Source organism: Lissotriton helveticus, chromosome 5_1, assembly GCF_964261635.1.
Source record: "Lissotriton helveticus chromosome 5_1, aLisHel1.1, whole genome shotgun sequence".
NCBI classification, from domain to species: Eukaryota; Metazoa; Chordata; class Amphibia; order Caudata; family Salamandridae; genus Lissotriton; species Lissotriton helveticus.
Window position 1 is genome coordinate 1,250,519,586 of NC_136065.1, and position 20,725 is coordinate 1,250,540,310.

General features: G+C 40.3%; 1 protein-coding gene across 1 annotated transcript in view; it reads left to right on the forward strand.

Annotated features, from left to right (window-relative positions):
* Positions 1-20,725, forward strand: part of LOC144752614 (scavenger receptor cysteine-rich domain-containing protein DMBT1-like) — a 1,037,642-nt gene that overhangs the window by 670,166 nt on the left and 346,751 nt on the right. The window lies entirely within an intron of this gene.

A 20,725-nucleotide genomic window follows, 5' to 3' on the forward strand; every position in this document is an offset into this window, starting at 1 on the left:
AGGACCAGAAAGCTCAATCAAATTGCTAGATCAGCCGATCTAAGCTACAAATCAAACCAAACTTTGTATTAATTGGCTGATCTAGCAATGTGATTGAGCTTTCTGGTCCTGAGGGGAACCCCAGATTTGGGGCGTTCGAAATGCGTCGACCTTCGTGTGGCCAATTGAGTGTATATAATACGAAAAGCATTGAAAAATCATGCGAGCTCTTTCAGCTTATTTGTTTGGGCCACAGTTTAATTATACATTGTATATTTTTGAATTGGATATTGTTTTGAGATTGTGTAAAGTTGGCAGGGTGCAGGCATGCTGGAATGTGTGGAGAATGGGAGTAGTGGATGTGTGTAAAAGTATGCTAAAAAAGGTTGGATGAAATGAGTGAAAGTGATGTGACGGTGGGTTGATGAATGCTCTAAAAGGAGATTTATTGTGGTGTGGTGAGAGAAAAAAAGTTTTTAATACGATTTAATTGTGTCCTTGGAATTCATACATGTGATGGCGTTTATGAATAAATTCTGATTAATATGAAAACAGGTTTCGTGGCTAGATTGTTTCATTTCAATGTGTTGCCGTTGAGAGGTGAATTGCATACCAGTATTGGCATTCAGTTGTTTATTGTTGAATTATGGCTCAGCCTTATTGATTGGAGTCCAAACCCCTTCTTGTTTTTTTTGCCTAAAGAGGGCAGGGAAGTTACCAAGGCTTCAGGAAACAAGTTAAGAAATGCTTTTTCTTACACTCCTTGTCACAATAGCGATGCTCGAGCTCCCTCCAACCTCCTTGGCAGAACAGCGACGCTAGAGTTTCTGAGTAATTCTTTTCGAGGTCTCCACTTTAGCGCGAAGCCACTTTTCATTTGCACATTTAAGAAAATTATTCATTACTTTTTTACTTACTCACTAATGTTGCAATGTAATTATAGGAACAAAGATTTGTGTTTGCTTTCCAACAGAATCAACAACAACGAAGTCTCCAACAACAATATCATCGTCAACAGTATCAAACGCAACAACAACAGTAACATCAACAATATCACCCTCAACATTACCAACCCCAACAACACCCACTACAACAACAACTACATTAATAACACCTACAACAGCAACAACAGTACCGACAAACGAAACGATAACAAGCACCACACCAGAAGGTAACTTCAAATTCTTACAGATCACATGCCATAGTTATGGTATTTTTGTATAGTTGATTATGTTGTAAAGCAAGGGCCAGGCAGTGGGATGCACAATTAGGTTATTTGTAGAAATGGACTCCGCAGTGAGGTAAAGTGATTTACTTGAAATTAGATGAGGGACAAACTTGTTATGTGTAAGATGAAGCAGATGTAGATGGACCTATGCTTGACTGGAAGAGGAGAATCAAAAAGTGGCATTTGAATGTACCAAACTAGAATTAGAAGCTATACACTGTAGGCTGGAAGAGGAGGAGGCTTGATGATACATATCATTCATTTTTCTGCAAACCTAATTCTCCAAAAATCTGCTCACGATGAATGTTTTACTGTTCAACTTCATAAATTATCTATAGTCTGTCATTCATTATTGGACACAGTTTTGGTCTATTTTGCATGCTATATTTCTGCTAATTTCAGTTTGTAAAAAGTTGGTGTTTGCTATTTATACAATGTCTACAAGGATATCCCAGATACATTCTGATTAATTATTCTGTGAACAGTGTTTTAACTACTAACCTAAATGTTTTCCTTTGAAGGTGTTCAAATAATACATTTATTGTGATTGTGTAGATGGATTTTAGTATGTTTCTTCCAACATAACTCATATACGCTCATGTATTTATGATTTTTACATGAATGGACTATATCAGAGTTATAATAACAGAAAGTTGTTGAAAGAAAGTAAGGTAGAACAGAAGCATGAAACCTTCTATTAAAATGAAAGGTTTTTGTTATTTGCTATGATTTGTTCTAAGTGTTTTGTGTTTAAAAGGGGTGTGTGAGAGCCCAAATTTAAAAACCCAAGGCAGTTTTAATTAATATATTGAGTCTCTAAAAACTGCATATTGTATGATGGATTGTTTTTCTTCAAATGTAATATTACCATCAATATTTAAGTACTGTTACTCTTTTATTTTAAATGAGCTGAAACAAGCCATGCATCCAACAATTCTGAAATCAGATATTGCTGTGCTGTCCTCTTGGTGGTATGCATCCAGCTTCTGCCAGCTATCTGATATCTGCTTATTTCAACCTTCATTAATTTGGTTGCTCTTCGACTCTGTGTCAGGACCTTCAGGCAGATAGGGTCTGCACAACTCTGAGAGCCTCTGGAAAGAGGTTGATAAATTCCAGTAAGAGGAGGACAACAAGGAACTGGAAGGCTTGGGTAAACAGAACTTAATTGGAGATCGAGGAATCATGGTCACTTGGCCTCTGATTTCAAGATGGCGGAGCGCATCTATAGAGTCACAGATGTTCACACACTATTACAAACCCAAGATGGCACCTCTCACTACAGTTGATGATAGCATTTCCTGTTCGAGTATTGCAGAAATGGGGGTCTCTAGTTGACAGAGGTATCCATCCTGTCCAAGTAGGGACCACCGCTCTAGTCAGGGTAAGTCATATACACACCCTAAATAAACCTCTGTGCAACCTCTGTTCGCTTAGCACACGGCAAGCAAGCTTAATTTAAGAGGCAATGTGTAATGGTTTTGTACAACTCTTAATATAGTAAAACAGTAAAACACCTGCTGTGCAGAGTCAAATCTAAAAGTCAAGCTGACCATGATGGGACGCAGGTCCAATTCAGAAGCCATGCATGACCCGCTGAAACTGTACCTTTACGGAGAAAAAGCATCAACATTGAGGAGCAGCTGCATGAAGCAGAGGAGGCAATGCTGTGATGTATTCCTATAGGTTCTGAATCGATCCCCCTATTCCTGACCCTATTCTAGTTAAACAAACCAAACAAGTTAACTAGCAGTCAGCCCATGAGGCAGAAAACCCCCATGATGCAGATACCGTTATCTGACGCAGTCACACTACGGCACAGGAACGTGTTATCTGATTAGGTCATAACGCTTGCGATCTAATTAGACAAGCGATATTCCTCCAGCCCCTGATAAGGCATACGGAGTTCTCATAACAAATCAAACCTATGACAACCTGGACAAAACCCTGCGGCCATTGTTTTGATTTCACCGAGAACTTCAGCAAAAGAATGTGCTAACGAGCAAGTCGTATGACATCCTTATTGACGTATCTATGTCCATCCTTACGTCAATCTCGGCACCTTAAAGGTATAAATATTACCGATATTGCCCTATGCAAACACACGCGGTGGTGACGAGACGGAGCAGCCATACTTGCCGAAGCGAAGAGCAGAGCAGACCCCGCTGGCGCAGCCCCGCCTTCCTGACGCGCTGAGAACGAGAAGCTGCTTTCTCCTGCCGAGAAATCCAGCACCGGCGCTTCCGGGTAGCCCTCGCAGGCAGCCTGGAATATCGAGACCAGAGAGAGAGATACCATCCCTCATTCAACCTAGATTCCAGGTACAGAACTGAATAACCCCTCGCAGAGAATTCTTTAGTTATTCACTTGGCAAAAACAAACTTAACTTAAACTGTAACTTTCTATTCCCGCCCACGTATTAGGCTTAGGTCAGGTACACGGGGTAGGCGTATTTAGAAACACCAGTTGAGTACGTTTAGTCAAATGTATATGTGTATGTAATATATTTTATTCATTTTAAAACATCTTATGGCTTAGAAACCATATCAATGTTTTTACAGTATTATTTCATACTATTGCTTTTAATGTATGCACTTTACTTAGCTATAAGTATTGCAATAATATCGATCCATTTCTCTTGTATGAGAAAAGAGACTGATCAATAAATAACACCTTTTTATTGAACACGCCCGTCTCTTCCTTTTCTCTACAATCTGATGAGACTAAGAATGCACGTACTGACTGAGTAAAATAAATTGCCTTTTGTTCACACGACTCTCGAGATACACTCTTGATTAGGGGAGAGCAAAGTTGTCATGTTCTATGGTTGTCAGAAACTAAATCCCTTCTTGTCTAATCAGGGGAGTTAATTCTTTCCTGAACATTCGAGAAAGTTTCTAGTGAACTCTGAGCTAAGCTGGCAAACCCAAAACTTTAAGTCTAATATCGACAGTAGTAGACCTAGTTAACGTCTGGTCTAGGCCTTTACTGCTGAAGGTATTATTCCAATGCGCAGAGCCTATTGGGATGATAGGAACTACACTACATGGCGCCCAACGCGTTTGGAAAGGGCGATAAAACTAACGTAAGACATTTAGAGTAACTCAGTCGTGCTTTCTCACTCAGACCCCTTTTCCCATAATACTCCAAAGACGTCTGGAGTGGGTGAAAGGTTATATCCGCCAGACCTCGCAGGAGGGAACTCCTATGTATGGTTCTTGGTATAAGTCAACGTTGAAGGATACACTGTTCCAAAATATTGTGCATCTAATCTTTCGTTTCCATAAGAAACCTGATCTGCAAACAAAAGAAATAACCATCCTGTCGGTAAAATGGTAGACATTGATGAAGAAAGAGAGGCAGTTAGATTAGCAACTGAACTCGCAGCAGCTGATGCTACTATGCAGGAAGCAGACCCGGATATAATACTCATCCCGGTCATCAAAAGGAAATCTATAACCATAAAACTTATAGAAAATGGACTGACACCTAGAGGTGGTACAGTCATATTCGTAATTGAGGCACACGAATATCGGCAGACAGAGGTATACTATTCATGGATAAATTTTCCAGTAGCAAATCCTGTAACAAAGTACTTCCACTATTACAAAATAGAGGAACCTCCTGAAACGTACACTCCTTTCGAGGAGGTGGAAGTACCACTCAAATTTCAAGAGCATTTGCTCTTATTTGATGGCGCCCTAAAACATAATAATCACATCACCAGGCTCGGTCCTTTAGGTAGACCAGGAGCAACGTGGCCGGTCCTAGCCGGATACACACCACATCCAGACATCGACGGGATGTCTGCAGCTAACCTGTTAACACAGCTAAAACAATTAATAAAAATACATAGACAATTAGTCCAGTATGTGATGCGGACTTCAACAATTCAGCCAGCGATTAAACTCCCACAGCTGACCCCTCACCAGGGGAACACAAATAAAATTACACCACAGAACATCCAGTCCTGCCTAGGTAAAGTACCGGCTAAACGGGAACAAATACCATTCTGGTTGGCACAGAAAATCACCCAAATAGAGGCGGTGTTTCCTGACACCTCCCCATTAGAAAAACACAGGATTCTGACTATCTGTCTTCCAATGGGAATCGCACCACACATTGAGGACTGTGACACTTGGGGTACAGTCTTTGCTTCCATCTACACAAAAACGCACGGTGTTCCATCCATTTCGGTAATACCAGATGTGCTAAAACAAATTCAAGATGAATATGGTCCAGAACCCGCTTTAACTCTTGGTATGAAATTACTAAAAGACTTCAAGCAGGTCTCGGCTATATTATTAGCCAACATAAAAGGTGAAGCAGCAAACGTGGCGATCCGCCAGAGGTTAAAAGAGACAGATATAGCAGACCAACAAGCTGAAATTGCCAGAATCATAGAAAAATCCTATGAGGAACTAGGTAGGGATAGTTTAGGTGGAATACCAGTAAAACCACAACTAATTGAAAGTCCTGGAAAAATATTTTTTAATAATAATTCTGCATCACCAAAAAAGAACTGGGATGGAAACAAACAATCCAATCCTAAAGAAAAGAAATTCCAGTCCAGAGGAAGGTCTCCTAGGCGAAGAGAAAAATCTCCGAACCAAAGACACAGGTCACCCCAGAGTGACCCCTCTGGGAAAAGATATAACCTTAGAAATAGGGATAATATAAAAAAGCCTGATAGATATCAAGACATTGATACACGTCCCTCTCAATCTTTTCAGACTTCCTCGCAGAAATCGGAAAGAAGAGGACGATCAGAACAAAGAGAAGAGCACGCCAAGTCCAAAGACAAGGAACCTGCTCAGCTAAAAAAGAAATTACAATTTCCAAAGAAGAAGGTAGCCAGCATTAAAATAGTTAACAATGCCGAGAATTCTGAGGACACAACTGAAAAACGGGGAATGGGCTCAGACAATGCTAGACAGCGCAGCAGAAGTGAGCATAGCTCGCAAAGTCCTTATGAATCATCTGGAGACAGTGGACACAAATGAATATCTTCAAGTGGAAACTGCGGACACCAGAGTTAGCAAACCTCACAAAATATACGAAATAACATTGCGTATAGAGGGGGATAAGACTAGAAAAATAAGGGGGCTATTTTGGGATAATCTCTCCAAGGGCTATGATATCCTTCTAGCTGAAAAAGACTGGCCACCAGAGTTTGTCAGGGAGTGCCCTCATGGCGAAGAAGTAATTATGCCTGCCTTCTCAAATCACATCCCAATTCATAAAAAATACACACTTGCTAGAAAGTGGGCAGTAGCTCTAGCTCCTGCTTTATATAAAAATCATGTAGGATGGGATGAGGACTCTCCTCCTCACAAAATCCAGTTAAAATCACAACCTACTGCACAGAGGCAGTACCCAATTAAGCAAGAAGTAAAAAAACAGGTAAAAGAAATACTAGATCAGCTAGAATACCAGGGGGTGATTGAAACTTGCACCTCACAAATGAACAACCCTTTGTTTCCGGTCTCCAAACCAGACAATTCATATCGTCTAGTTTTGGATTACCGACACCTTAACACATGTTGCAAAACTTTTGCAGTGCAAAACTCACATAGTGCTGCACTAATGAATAACATAGTGCGCAAAAAATTCAAAACAACATTAGACATCTCTAATGGATTCTTTTGTCAAAACATAGCACCAGAAAGCAGATATTTAACTGCATTCTCAATAAATGGCACTCAAAAACAATTCTGTCGGTTAGCCCAGGGGTACAAGAACAGCCCGGGGGTATTCTCAGCGAGAGTAACAGAATTACTACAAATATATGATAATGAAGCATTATCTTATGTCGACGACATATACTTAACAGATGATGACTTGGAGACTCACTTGAAGAGAGTGAACACCATAATACTTGGGTTCGCAGCAGAGGGTTACAAATTCAACTTTAAAAAATCCAGAATTGCCCATCTGACAGTCCTGTTCCTAGGATATGAATTATCAAGTGAAGGCAAAAGCCTGGCAGACAATTTTCTAGAGAAATGTGCCGTAATCCAAGCACCTAGAACACTAAAAAACCTGCAGTCGATTCTAGGCTTCCTAAATTTCGGAAGAACATACATTGCAAACTACGCAGAAAGGGTCAAACCCCTTTATGATCTGATAAAACCAGATTTTAAAAGATCCAATTGGACTCAAATACACACAGAAATTTTGAGATCCTTACAAACAGACATGCTAATTAAAACAAAATTAGAAACACGTGATAACACACGCAATCTTGTGATTCGAGTCATCCCAGGGAGATGCGGATTCACATACCTGACCTCAAATGAGGGAGAAAAGGTACCAATTGCATTCAAATCACACTTGTACACAGAAGCTGAACAGAAATTCAGTAAAAAAGAAAAAATTGTTCATGCAGTTCAAACCGCAATAGCTAGAGAAAAAGACATAGCTGATGGTAGACATATCACAGTCAGAACAGCAGAATCAGCCTTTGAGGCACTAACAACACCGTGTAATTTACCAACAACAGCATTGAATCCGGAATGGATACAATGGGTGAATTCAATCACAACGGACAAAGTATACTATTATCTTGATCCAGAACTAGAAGAAATGGAAAATTTAGAATATGAAAGAACGTTCCCTCTGCCAATCGACATTCTGCCTTTACGACATTACGCCTGTGTAATTTATACAGACGGACATGCTCAACCCCCCGTTTGGGGAGAACAGGCATACAACCCCACATGTGGGATTACAAAAGAAGTGTGGCGCGGAGGTAAACTAAAACCTCTATTAACAAAAACACACTCAGTAGAAACTAATTCAGAACAACAGACTGAAATATTAGCTTTGAAAATGGCGCTAGATAATGCGGATCGCGAATTCCCGACACTTATAGTGTCAGATTCATATTACTGCGTCAAATCATATAACAAGGATTTGCAGACATGGATTCGAAACGGTTACAAAGATGACACAGATGCACCAATAAAGCAGAAACTTCTCTGGGAACAAATAGCTCTTTTACAAAAAGAACTACCAAAGACTCACGTGACACACTCACTGAGTCATCAACGTGATGGCGTTCACGTTGCAGGGAATTCATTGGCTGAAACAGCCACAGCGGCAGCCACTAAATCGGCTCCCGTAGTTCGAAAAAAGCGTACATTAAAATACATTTACGGTGAAACAGTGCTGGCAGTGAAAACGTCATCAAAAGGCGACTGCTCAGCGCTACCGATCAACTATCCACTCAATTATACATACATAATCGATGCAAACTCCGTCCCTTTTGCTCGAATCCCTGGAGTGGGGGATAGAGTGATTCCAAACATGGACAGGAGAAACTTTTTAATCGCAGACGCACATATGGGCGAGGGTCTCAGACACCTCAAACTAAAAGATTCTCTGGAAGAATTACAATCACGGTACTGGTGGCCAGGCATGAGCCTGCGTCACACCATGTTTGTAAAAAACTGCCCAAACTGCAACAGAGATCGCAGTGGGGAGAGAAACAGTTTAATACCTCGTCGTTTTACTCCAGAAAAAATCAAGAGTAAAAAGGAAGGCTTGCGATTAACATATACAGGCTAGTTTCCACTTATAATGTAGATCACCAGCACTCGGCTGACGTCTGGACTGTTATACAAAGATTTGCGAGTCTAAATGGCATATACGCTAAGAGCATGCTACGTTTGACCATTGTTTTCACTCTAGCCCTCCAGCCTGAGGGGAAACATGGCCAAATGAGCATAGCACAGCGGGAATCTTCTCACTTCCTTCCTGAGGGATACGGGATGGTGTAAAGAAAAAAACAAGGCATAAAGCAATCTATAACGGAAAGGATATTAGGTTCGGGAGCTGGGTGGGTCAAACATCTAATAAGTGTCCAACGTAGTCTAAATAACTTGCCAAGAAATTCTCTGAAGGGATTCAGTGCGTACGAATTATTATTTGGAACTAGGATGTTGATCTCTGACATTGATAGTCAGACTTCAGTGGTGAAAGAAAAAAGCTTTGATATCAAAGACCGTTTGGCTATTTTGCAGGACTTAACCCCTTCAGCGCTAATGACAAGGGTAACTCGTCATGGACTTTCCATTGATTTCAATGGAAAGTCAATGGAACCCCTCGCACACCCCTTAGCAGCCAAGTGGTTAAACAAAACAAGAAAAGACCTGAGCAACATAAAATTGAAACAACAGCCAACAACCACTGAAGAACCACCACCTGTCCCAGCAAGACCTGTCTGGATTCCAAAAGTCGGGGATCTAGTCAGAGAAAAAATCGCGGTAAAGAAGGAATTTGGGCCTTCTTACAGAAAAGCAGTTCCTGTCTTGTCTGTCAACGGGACAAGATCAGTTGTACTACCGCCACTTGCTGGTAAAAAGGAGAACCGAGTTGTATCCATCGACCTGGTAAAACCACAATCATGTGGCCGATAACAAACAGTAGGCCAAGTGGACTCCCAATAAGTAGCAGAACACCAAGGTTTGCTACCAGTACAGAGGTCCTAACAAAGAGGCTCATCACATTCGAAACGCCTACAGAAGAACAACAAGGACTATGCAACAATGCAATAGAACTCAGACCTCTGAAAACCCAAATAAAAGCATTTAGCAGAGACACACCAATCTATAATGAAGTACCAAACGATAATACAAGAAACAGTAATCCTGAACCAATTGGAACAATTGACAGAACTGCATCCGGCTACTTCATAAACTTCGATGATTCCTCTGAAGGCTTCAGTGAATCAAAGACACAGCCAACATCAAAAACCTTTAAAGATAAAGCTAAAGAACTTTTGAAACAACTGAAAGAAACATATCTGATTTCTCCATGGATCGAATTTTGGGTGGGTTTTGGTGCATTTATCCTCATACTTTGGCTCATCATGGTACTTACTTTGGGACGCTTCATTGAGGGAAAATATGCTAAAATGGACACAGCAAGTCAGAAAATCAACTTGATCCTCAAACCACACACATCTTCGCACGTCGAGAAAAGAGAACTTTCTTCAGTCAACTTCACAGCCAATCCGATACCGGGTGGGGTAGCCTGGGACAACACTGACTATGAAATTTATGGTCCGGTCGAAATCCTGAAATATCCACACCAAATTAAGATCTCATTGAGTGACTTTACAAAACCGAGCTCATTTGCTGATGATTGGGACTTCGAAAGCATTAATAATATGATGTCTGACTTAGTAATGTCTGCTAAATTTACCAAACATGATTATTTGCAGGGTTCTACAAATTATGATAGTATGTACTGTTATAACCACTATGGTAACCATTTTTTACATAGATCTGCACAACCTAGAAATGTTTTAAATTATAATCAATGGGAACATTGTGCAACCCCTCCAAAAGGAAGCTCAAGAACCTTCCAATGCAAATATTCATACTTTTCAGGTTTTAACACAAGTAATGCTGAAGCATTTTATTTCAAATTGTCAAACAAGACAGGAACTAAGACCATGATAACAAACACAAAATTGATATATTCAGACTCGTTCTTTGAAAAAATGAATACTTTTGGTTCTGATTATTGGGACAAAAATGTTGAATTGAAAAGTGTTTGGGGTACAAAAGAATGGCAAGTACAGGGTATAGAATCTTTGTTTAGAGCCTGCATGATCCCAGAACAAATTATATTTTTAAATGACACTGTTCAACAAACCACCTGTCTTGGCCTAGCCAAAATCAAAGACTTAAATAAACCGTCTATTCCAAAGCCAACAATGAGCAGCAATAGCTCTACAGATGAAGAGATAGACGTAAATTATGTATTAAACCAAAACAGAACACATCCTGATTGGAAACAGTGGTTGATCTGGCCCACAGATACTAATAACTGTCAAGACAGATTCCTGAACAAAACACAGGGGTTCAAAATGACCAGGCCAGACCCTAGATATCCCCAAAGACATCACCCAGGGATAATAACCACCTACAGTGTGGGCAAATTATGCCTTCAATGGCTACAAACTTCCACACTGGCAGAAATTAAGCAACACCTAACTTTACTTACTGATGGTGCTGACTTGCGTGATTTCACTATGGGACCACGCAAACAGCGTCAAAAGCGTTTCATAGCAGCCTCTGTATATGCAGCATAGAATGAGGCCTGGAAGGTTACTCAAATTGAGACAGCACAAAGGATACGGGAAATTGACCGTATTAATTTGGAAAAATCACTTTCTGTAGTGGACAATGGGTTAATGACTCTGTCCTCCAGAATTTTTTCTTTGGACAGCATTGTGTCTTCAGCAATCGACATATTATCGCAAGACTTACTGTTGCTACAACACGGTCAGTCTCAATTGCGGTCTATTGTACAGCTTGGCTGGACGTTACAAAATCTACGTTCAGGCTATGTGCCTTGGCGTTTAATCAACACAACGTCACTATTCCAAATCTTTAACCTTACTGATAGACAAATCAGTATGGCACAAAAGGGTGCTGATTATACAATCTTGAGCATTGAAAAACTCGAAAGATTACCAGTGACAATGTCAGAACGACCTGTCAGTGAATGGATAATACATGGGATAATAAATATTCCAATCTCAACCTTCAGGTTTCAATACTGCCAGAAATATATACAGGCTGGCATGTACGAGAAATTGGGAAAGGGGTACATTAAAACAACATGGAACCTGCCCTATTCACATGCATGTGTCAGTAATAAAGGACAGAAAGTGTTTCTTAGTGGCAATAATTGTGCGATGTCACTAAGCGGCACGCTTCTGTGTAACGGAATTAGTTTGCATGGAGCCTGTGAAGGGAATTCATACAACCTTTCATGTCACCAGCAAGGCGCACCTGCAACAGAAATAGAACCATTCTTTCAAAGACTCTATAATGGGAGTTACATTCTAATTGTAGACCGCAGATGTTGTAGTCTTATGCCCGGGACTCCTTATCTCGTAACTACGACTGCGAAGGTCAAGTGCTGTGGACGCTCATTGTTCCCCAGCTCCTTTCCAGACAGGGAGGCAAGGGCATGGCCCAATTTGAAAATTACTTCTATTCGAATAGATATTTAAGCAGAATGAAAACAGTGCTTCTTCAGACGCCTACAAGGCTCACGTCATCAAAAGAAACGTATGATCTACAAGTCGCAAGGACGACTGCAGAGATACATTCGTTGTTATCAACTAATTCCCCCATACATTTCGCAGAAATCCTGAATGAAATCTTAAATATTTCTGATGCCAATGGGGTCTCAAAGGTATTTAAGACAGTGTTTTCGATGGCATTAACACCATTCAAAGCCATACTGGGTATTTTTCCAGATTTCGTCCATTCCATTTTTGGCGGACTTCCCCTGATCTTGGGACTAATTGCAGGAATCCTATTCTTAGTCCTTATTTTTCGTTATGGCAACCCATGTCACAGACAAAACTCTTGCGACAAGGGAAGAAACAATCCTAGCCATTGGATACCGGGACCGGATATCAAAAATCCTGGGACTCTCCCGGCTTAGAGACCTGAACATGACTTGGTTTCTATCATTTCGACCAATGTGGCAAAGATGTGTTTTACCTGTATTGAGGTGTCTGCTATGCGGAGAAGAATGCGTGTTAGACACCTGTCTGACGCTACAATCGGAGGCGCCAATGGATGCAGAAACATTGTTGAGCCCGATCAAGGTTCATGCTTTGTACTGCCCTCAAAGGCTACCAATCCTGATGACGGCATTCGTGGAAGCTTCACCACTACGATTGAGGGGTAGTGAAGTTCAAGATGAAAGCAGCATCGAACAGGTACGACCTTCTGTCAGCAATGCAAATCAGAATGTCAATGGAGACAATCATGCACACGAATGCATGGTTACACCTTTTTCCGAGTTAGTGGAACTTTCCCAGGAAGCTGTTGACAGTTTTTTCGAAAGCCTAAATGATATGATGTTCTCACCAGAGCAGAAATAGAGACTTTTGAGCAAGCTCGCACACGGCGTTCCCTGAATTCGGCCTTCAACTTTAAAAATAAAGTCACATGAACAATTTTCCCTCCAGTTCACGGACAGCAATTTTCAGCGGCCCCAAAATATTTTTGCATATTTTTCGGGACACTATCTTCTGCTTAAAGTAAGAACTATTCTTAGAGAACTAAGGTTTCTAAATTTTAGATAGCTTATAGACATTAGCTGCCCGCTGGTATGTTCATAAATATTTTATTCTGTGATGAAATGGTCTCGAACTTTTTTTCTGTATTAAGAGCCATTTCATGTGTAAATTCTCATATACCAATAGCAATAATGTATACAAATGCGTGATTACTTTGGCATTATTCTGCAGCTTGAGTGCATACGATACATATGACTGCAATTTTTCCGTATATTTGAAAAATTTCAAAATGCATTTATGTATTTTGGGGTGGTAAGGTATACACTATACTCTATAGTATGTTTTACTATGCATAGATTAGTAAATATGTACATAGTTAGCGTGGAGTGGGTGTGATGTATTCCTATAGGTTCTGAATCGATCCCCCTATTCCTGACCCTATTCTAGTTAAACAAACCAAACAAGTTAACTAGCAGTCAGCCCATGAGGCAGAAAACCCCCATGATGCAGATACCGTTATCTGACGCAGTCACACTACGGCACAGGAACGTGTTATCTGATTAGGTCATAACGCTTGCGATCTAATTAGACAAGCGATATTCCTCCAGCCCCTGATAAGGCATACGGAGTTCTCATAACAAATCAAACCTATGACAACCTGGGCAAAACCCTGCGGCCATTGTTTTGATTTCACCGAGAACTTCAGCAAAAGAATGTGCTAACGAGCAAGTCGTATGACATCCTTATTGACGTATCTATGTCCATCCTTACGTCAATCTCGGCACCTTAAAGGTATAAATATTACCGATATTGCCCTATGCAAACACACGCGGTGGTGACGAGACGGAGCAGCCATACTTGCCGAAGCGAAGAGCAGAGCAGACCCCGCTGGCGCAGCCCCGCCTTCCTGACGCGCTGAGAACGAGAAGCTGCTTTCTCCTGCCGAGAAATCCAGCACTGGCGCTTCCGGGTAGCCCTCGCAGGCAGCCTGGAATATCGAGACCAGAGAGAGAGATACCATCCCTCATTCAACCTAGATTCCAGGTACAGAACTGAATAACCCCTCGCAGAGAATTCTTTAGTTATTCACTTGGCAAAAACAAACTTAACTTAAACTGTAACTTTCTATTCCCGCCCACGTATTAGGCTTAGGTCAGGTACACGGGGTAGGTGTATTTAGAAACACCAGTTGAGTACGTTTAGTCAAATGTATATGTGTATGTAATATATTTTATTCATTTTAAAACATCTTATGGCTTAGAAACCATATCAATGTTTTTACAGTATTATTTCATACTATTGCTTTTAATGTATGCACTTTACTTAGCTATAAGTATTGCAATAATATCGATCCATTTCTCTTGTATGAGAAAAGAGACTGATCAATAAATAACACCTTTTTATTGAACACGCCCGTCTCTTCCTTTTCTCTACAATCTGATGAGACTAAGAATGCACGTACTGACTGAGTAAAATAAATTGCCTTTTGTTCACACGACTCTCGAGATACACTCTTGATTAGGGGAGAGCAAAGTTGTCATGTTCTATGGTTGTCAGAAACTAAATCCCTTCTTGTCTAATCAGGGGAGTTAATTCTTTCCTGAACATTCGAGAAAGTTTCTAGTGAACTCTGAGCTAAGCTGGCAAACCCAAAACTTTAAGTCTAATATCGACAGTAGTAGACCTAGTTAACGTCTGGTCTAGGCCTTTACTGCTGAAGGTATTATTCCAATGCGCAGAGCCTATTGGGATGATAGGAACTACACTACTTGTCATTGATCGAAGAATTGTAGCCGATGCATTGGTTTCGAGTCACACATTTCTGTCCTGTATTGTTGTCAATCTCCGCGGTATGAGTTGGGCAGGCACAGCAGAGCAGGAGTCCAGCAAATCTAGTAAGGTGTCAGGCCTTTCAGCAGTGCATCAGTCTTTCTTCCTGGCAGTGTCTCCTGGGGACCTGGGTGTACTGAGTTGGGAGTCTTAGGGGTCCAGTACTTATACCTGGTTGTGCCTTCGAACTGGAGGCAGACTTCAAAGAAAGGCCTTTAAAGCACACAAGGCACCCGCCCTTTTTGCCCTTGCTGCAGATGCACTACAGTGGGATATGCTGCATTTTGTGTGGGGACAAGCACATCCCTAAGTGCACAAGTAAGCTTCTCCCTGCTACCCAGCCCATGAAGACCCAATAGCCTGGTGCGGGGCCATCAGCATGTGAATGGCACACCTCAGGTCTCTGTGTTTGTAACTGTCTAGAGGAAATGCACAAAGCCATCTGTCACACACCCCAGATGTGTATTCAGAAACAAGTAGATGCACAGAATGGTTAAAGTAGGAAAATGACAACTTTATAAAAGTGGCATTTTCGAACTTACAATTTAAAATCCGACTTCACCATAAATTGTGATTTTAAATTGTGAGTCTATTGACACCAAACTCAAAATATCTATCTTGTCCCAATTAGAAAGTACACTTGTAAGATGTAACAAGGTAATCTCAATGTTAACCTGTGAAAAAGATAGCCCTTTTCAGTAGTGGAAAATGCATTTAACTGTTTTTCACTACCTGGACATGTAAAACGTGAAAGTACATGTCCAACTTTTTAAATACCCTGCACCCTACGCTTTGGGCTTGTTAGGGCCTAACTTAAGAGTGACATATTTGTAATAAAAGGAAGGTTTGGGCCTGGCAAGAGGGTTAATTTGCCAGGCTGAAATGGCAGTTAAAACTGTAGACATAGACTCTGCAATGCCAGGCATGTTACATGTTTTAAAGCGCAAAGGAGATTTATTGTGGTGTGGTGAGAGAAAAAAAGTTTTTAATACGATTTAATTGTGTCCTTGGAATTCATACATGTGATGGTGTTTATGAATAAATTCTGATTAATATGAAAACAGAGGTTTCGTGGCTAGATTGTTTCATTTCAATGTGTTGCCGTTGAGAGGTGAATTGCATACCAGTATTGGCATTCAGTTGTTTATTGTTGAATTATGGCTCAGCCTTATTGATTGGAGTCCAAACCCTTTCTTGTTTTTTTTGCCTAAAGAGGGCAGGGAAGTTACCAAGGCTTCAGGAAACAAGTTAAGAAATGCTTTTTCTCACACTCCTTGTCACAATAGCGATACTCGAGCTCCCTCCAACCTCCTTGGCAGAACAGCGACGCTAGAGTTTCTGACTAATTCTTTTCGAGGTCTCCACTTTAGCGCTAAGCCACTTTTCATTTGCACATTTAAGAAAATTATTCATTACTTTTTTACTTACTCACTAATGTTGCAATGTAATTATAGGAACAAAGATTTGTGTTTGCTTTCTAATAGAATCAACAACAACGAAGTCTCCAACAACAATATCATCTTCAACAGTATCAAATGCAACGACAACAGTAACAACATCAACAATATCACCCTCAACATTACCAACCCCAACAACACCCACTACAACAATAACTACATTAATAACACCTACAACAGCAACAACAGTACCGACAAACGAAACGATAACAAGCACCACACCAGAAGGTAACTTCAAATTCTTACAGATCACATGCCATAGTTATGGTATTTTTGTATAGTTGATTATGTTGTAAAGCAAGGGCCAGGCAGTGGGATTCACAATTAGGTTATTTGTAGAAATGGACCCCGCAGTGAGGTAAAGTGATTTACTTGAAATTAGATGAGGGACAAACTTGTTATGTGTAAGATGAAGCAGATGTAGATGGACCTATGCTTGACTGGAAGAGGAGAATCAAAAAGTGGCATTTGAATGTACCAAACTAGAATTAGAAGCTATACACTGTAGGCTGGAAGAGGAGGAGGCTTGATGATACATATCATTCATTTTTCTGCAAACCTAATTCTCAAAAAATCTGCTCACGATAAATGTTTTACTGTTCAACTTCATAAATTATCTATAGTCTGTCATTCATTATTGGACACAGTTTTGGTCTATTTTGCATGCCATATTTCTGCTAATTGCAGTTTGTAAAAAGTTGGTGTTTGCTATTTATCCAATGTCTACAAGGATATCCCAGATACATTCTGATTAATTATTCTGTGAACAGTGTTTTAACTACTAACCTAAATGTTTTCCTTTGAAGGTGTTCAAATAATACATTTATTGTGATTGTGTAGATGGATTTTAGTATGTTTCTTCCAACATAACTCATATACGCTCATGTATTTATGTTTTTTACATGAATGGACTATATCAGAGTTATAATAACAGAAAGTTGTTGAAAGAAAGTAAGGTAGAACAGAAGCATGAAACCTTCTATTAAAATGAAATATTTTTGTTATTTGCTATGATTTGTTCTAAGTGTTTTGTGTTTAAAAGGGGTGTGTGAGAGCCCAAATTTAAAAACCCAAGGCAGTTTTAATTAATATATTGAGTCTCTAAAAACTGCATATTGTATGATGGATTGTTTTTCTTCAAATGTAATATTACCATCAATATTTAAGTACTGTTACTCTTTTATTTTAAATGAGCTGAAACAAGCCATGCAGCCAACAATTCTGAAATCAGATATTGCTGTGCTGTCCTCTTGGTGGTATGCATCCAGCTTCTGCCAGCTATCTGATATCTGCTTATTTCAACCTTCATTAATTTGGTTACTCTTCAACTCTGTGTCAGGACCTTCAGGCAGATAGGAGCTGCACAACTCTGAGAGCCTCTGGAAAGAGGTTGATAAATTCCAGTAAGAGGATGACAACAAGGAACTGGAAGGCTGGGGTAAACAGAACTTAATTGGAGATCGAGGAATCATGGTCACTTGGCCTCTGATTTCAAGATGGCGGAGGGCATCTATAGAGTCACAGATGTTCACACACTATTACAAACCCAAGATGGCATCTCTCACTACAGTTGATGATAGCATTTCCTGTTCGAGTTTTGCAGAAATGGGGGTCTCTAGTTGACAGAGGTATCCATCCTGTCCAAGTAGGGACCACCGCTCTAGTCAGGGTAAGTCATATACACACCCTAAATAAACCTCTTTGCAACCTCTGTTCGCTTAGCACAGAGCAAGCAAGCTTAATTTAAGAGGCAATGTGTAAGGGTTTTGTACAACTCTTAATATAGTAAAACAGTAAAACACCTGCTGTGCAGAGTCAAATCTAAAAGTCAAGCTGACCATGATGGGACGCAGGTCTAATTCAGAAGCCATGCAGGCCCCGCTGCAATTGTACCTTTACGGAGAAAAAGCATCAACATTTAAGAGCAGCTTCATGAAGCAGAGGAGGCAATGCGTTGTCATTGATCGAAGAATTGTAGTTGATGCATTGGTTTCGAGTCACACATTTCTGTCCTGTATTGTTGTCAATCTCCGCGGTATGAGTTGGGCAGGCACAGCAGAGCAGGAGTCCAGCAAATCTAGTAAGGTGTCAGGCCTTTCAGCAGTGCATCAGTCTTTCTTCCTGGCAGTGTCTCCTGGGGACCTGGGTGTACTGAGTTGGGAGTCTTAGGGGTCCAGTACTTATACCTGGTTGTGCCATGGAACTGGAGGCAGACTTCAAAGAAAGGCCTTTGAAGCACACAAGGCACCCGCCCTTTTTGCCCTTGCTGCAGATGCACTACAGTGGGATATGCTGCATTTTGTGTGGGGACAAGCACATCCCTAAGTGCACAAGTAAGCTTCTCCCTGCTACCCAGCCCATGAAGACCCAATAGCCTGGTGCTGGGCCATCAGCATGTGAATGGCACACCTCAGGTCTCTGTGTTTGTAACTGTCTAGAGGAAATGCACAAAGCCATCTGTCACACACCCCAGATGTGTATTCAGAAACAAGAGATGCACAGAATGGTTAAAGTAGGAAAATGACAACTTTATAAAAGTGGCATTTTCGAACTTACAATTTAAAATCCGACTTCACCATAAATTGTGATTTTAAATTGTGAGTCTATTGACACCAAACTCAAAATATCTATCTTGTCCCAATTAGAAAGTACACTTGTAAGATGTAACAAGGTAATCTCAATGTTAACCTGTGAAAAAGATAGCCCTTTTCAGTAGTGGAAAATGCATTTAACTGTTTTTCACTACCTGGACATGTAAAACGTGAAAGTACATGTCCAACTTTTTAAATACCCTGCACCCTACGCTTTGGGCTTGTTAGGGCCTAACTTAAGAGTGACATATTTGTAATAAAAGGAAGGTTTGGGCCTGGCAAGAGGGTTAATTTGCCAGGCTGAAATGGCAGTTAAAACTGTAGACATAGACTCTGCAATGCCAGGCATGTTACATGTTTTAAAGCGCAAAGGAGATTTATTGTGGTGTGGTGGGAGAAAAAAAGTTTTTAATACGATTTATTTGTGTCCTTGGAATTCATACATGTGATGGTGTTTATGAATAAATTCTGATTAATATGAAAACAGAGGTTTCGTGGCTAGATTGTTTCATTTCAATGTGTTGCCGTTGAGAGGTGAATTGCATACCAGTATTGGCATTCAGTTGTTTATTGTTGAATTATGGCTCAGCCTTATTGATTGGAGTCCAAACCCTTTCTTGTTTTTTTTGCCTAAAGAGGGCAGGGAAGTTACCAAGGCTTCAGGAAACAAGTTAAGAAATGCTTTTCCTCACACTACTTGTCACAATAGCGATGCTCGAGCTCCCTCCAACCTCCTTGGCAGAACAGCGACGCTAGAGTTTCTGACTAATTCTTTTCGAGGTCTCCACTTTAGCGCTAAGCCACTTTTCATTTGCACATTTAAGAAAATTATTCATTACTTTTTTACTTACTCACTAATGTTGCAATGTAATTATAGGAAGAAAGATTTGTGTTTGCTTTCTAACAGAATCAACAACAACGAAGTCTCCAACAACAATATCATCATCAACAGTATCAAATGCAACAACAACAGTAACAACATCAACAATATCACCCTCAACATTACCAACCCCAACAACACCCACTACAACAACAACTACATTAATAACACCTACAACAGCAACAACAGTACCGACAAACGAAACGATAACAAGCACCACACCAGAAGGTAACTTCAAATTCTTACAGATCACATGCCATAGTTATGGTATTTTTGTATAGTTGATTATGTTGTAAAGCAAGGGCCAGGCAGTGGGATGCACAATTAGGTTATTTGTAGAACTGGACCCCGCAGTGAGGTAAAGTGATTTACTTGAACTTAGATGAGGGACAAACTTGTTATGTGTAAGATGAAGCAGATGTAGATGGACCTATGCTTGACTGGAAGAGGAGAATCAAAAAGTGGCATTTGAATGTACCAAACTAGAATTAGAAGCTATACACTGTAGGCTGGAAGAGGAGGAGGCTTGATGATACATATCATTCATTTTTCTGCAAACCTAATTCTCAAAAAATCTGCTCACGATAAATGTTTTACTGTTCAACTTCATAAATTATCTATAGTCTGTCATTCATTATTGGACACAGTTTTGGTCTATTTTGCATGCTGTATTTCTGCTAATTTCAGTTTGTAAAAAGTTGGTGT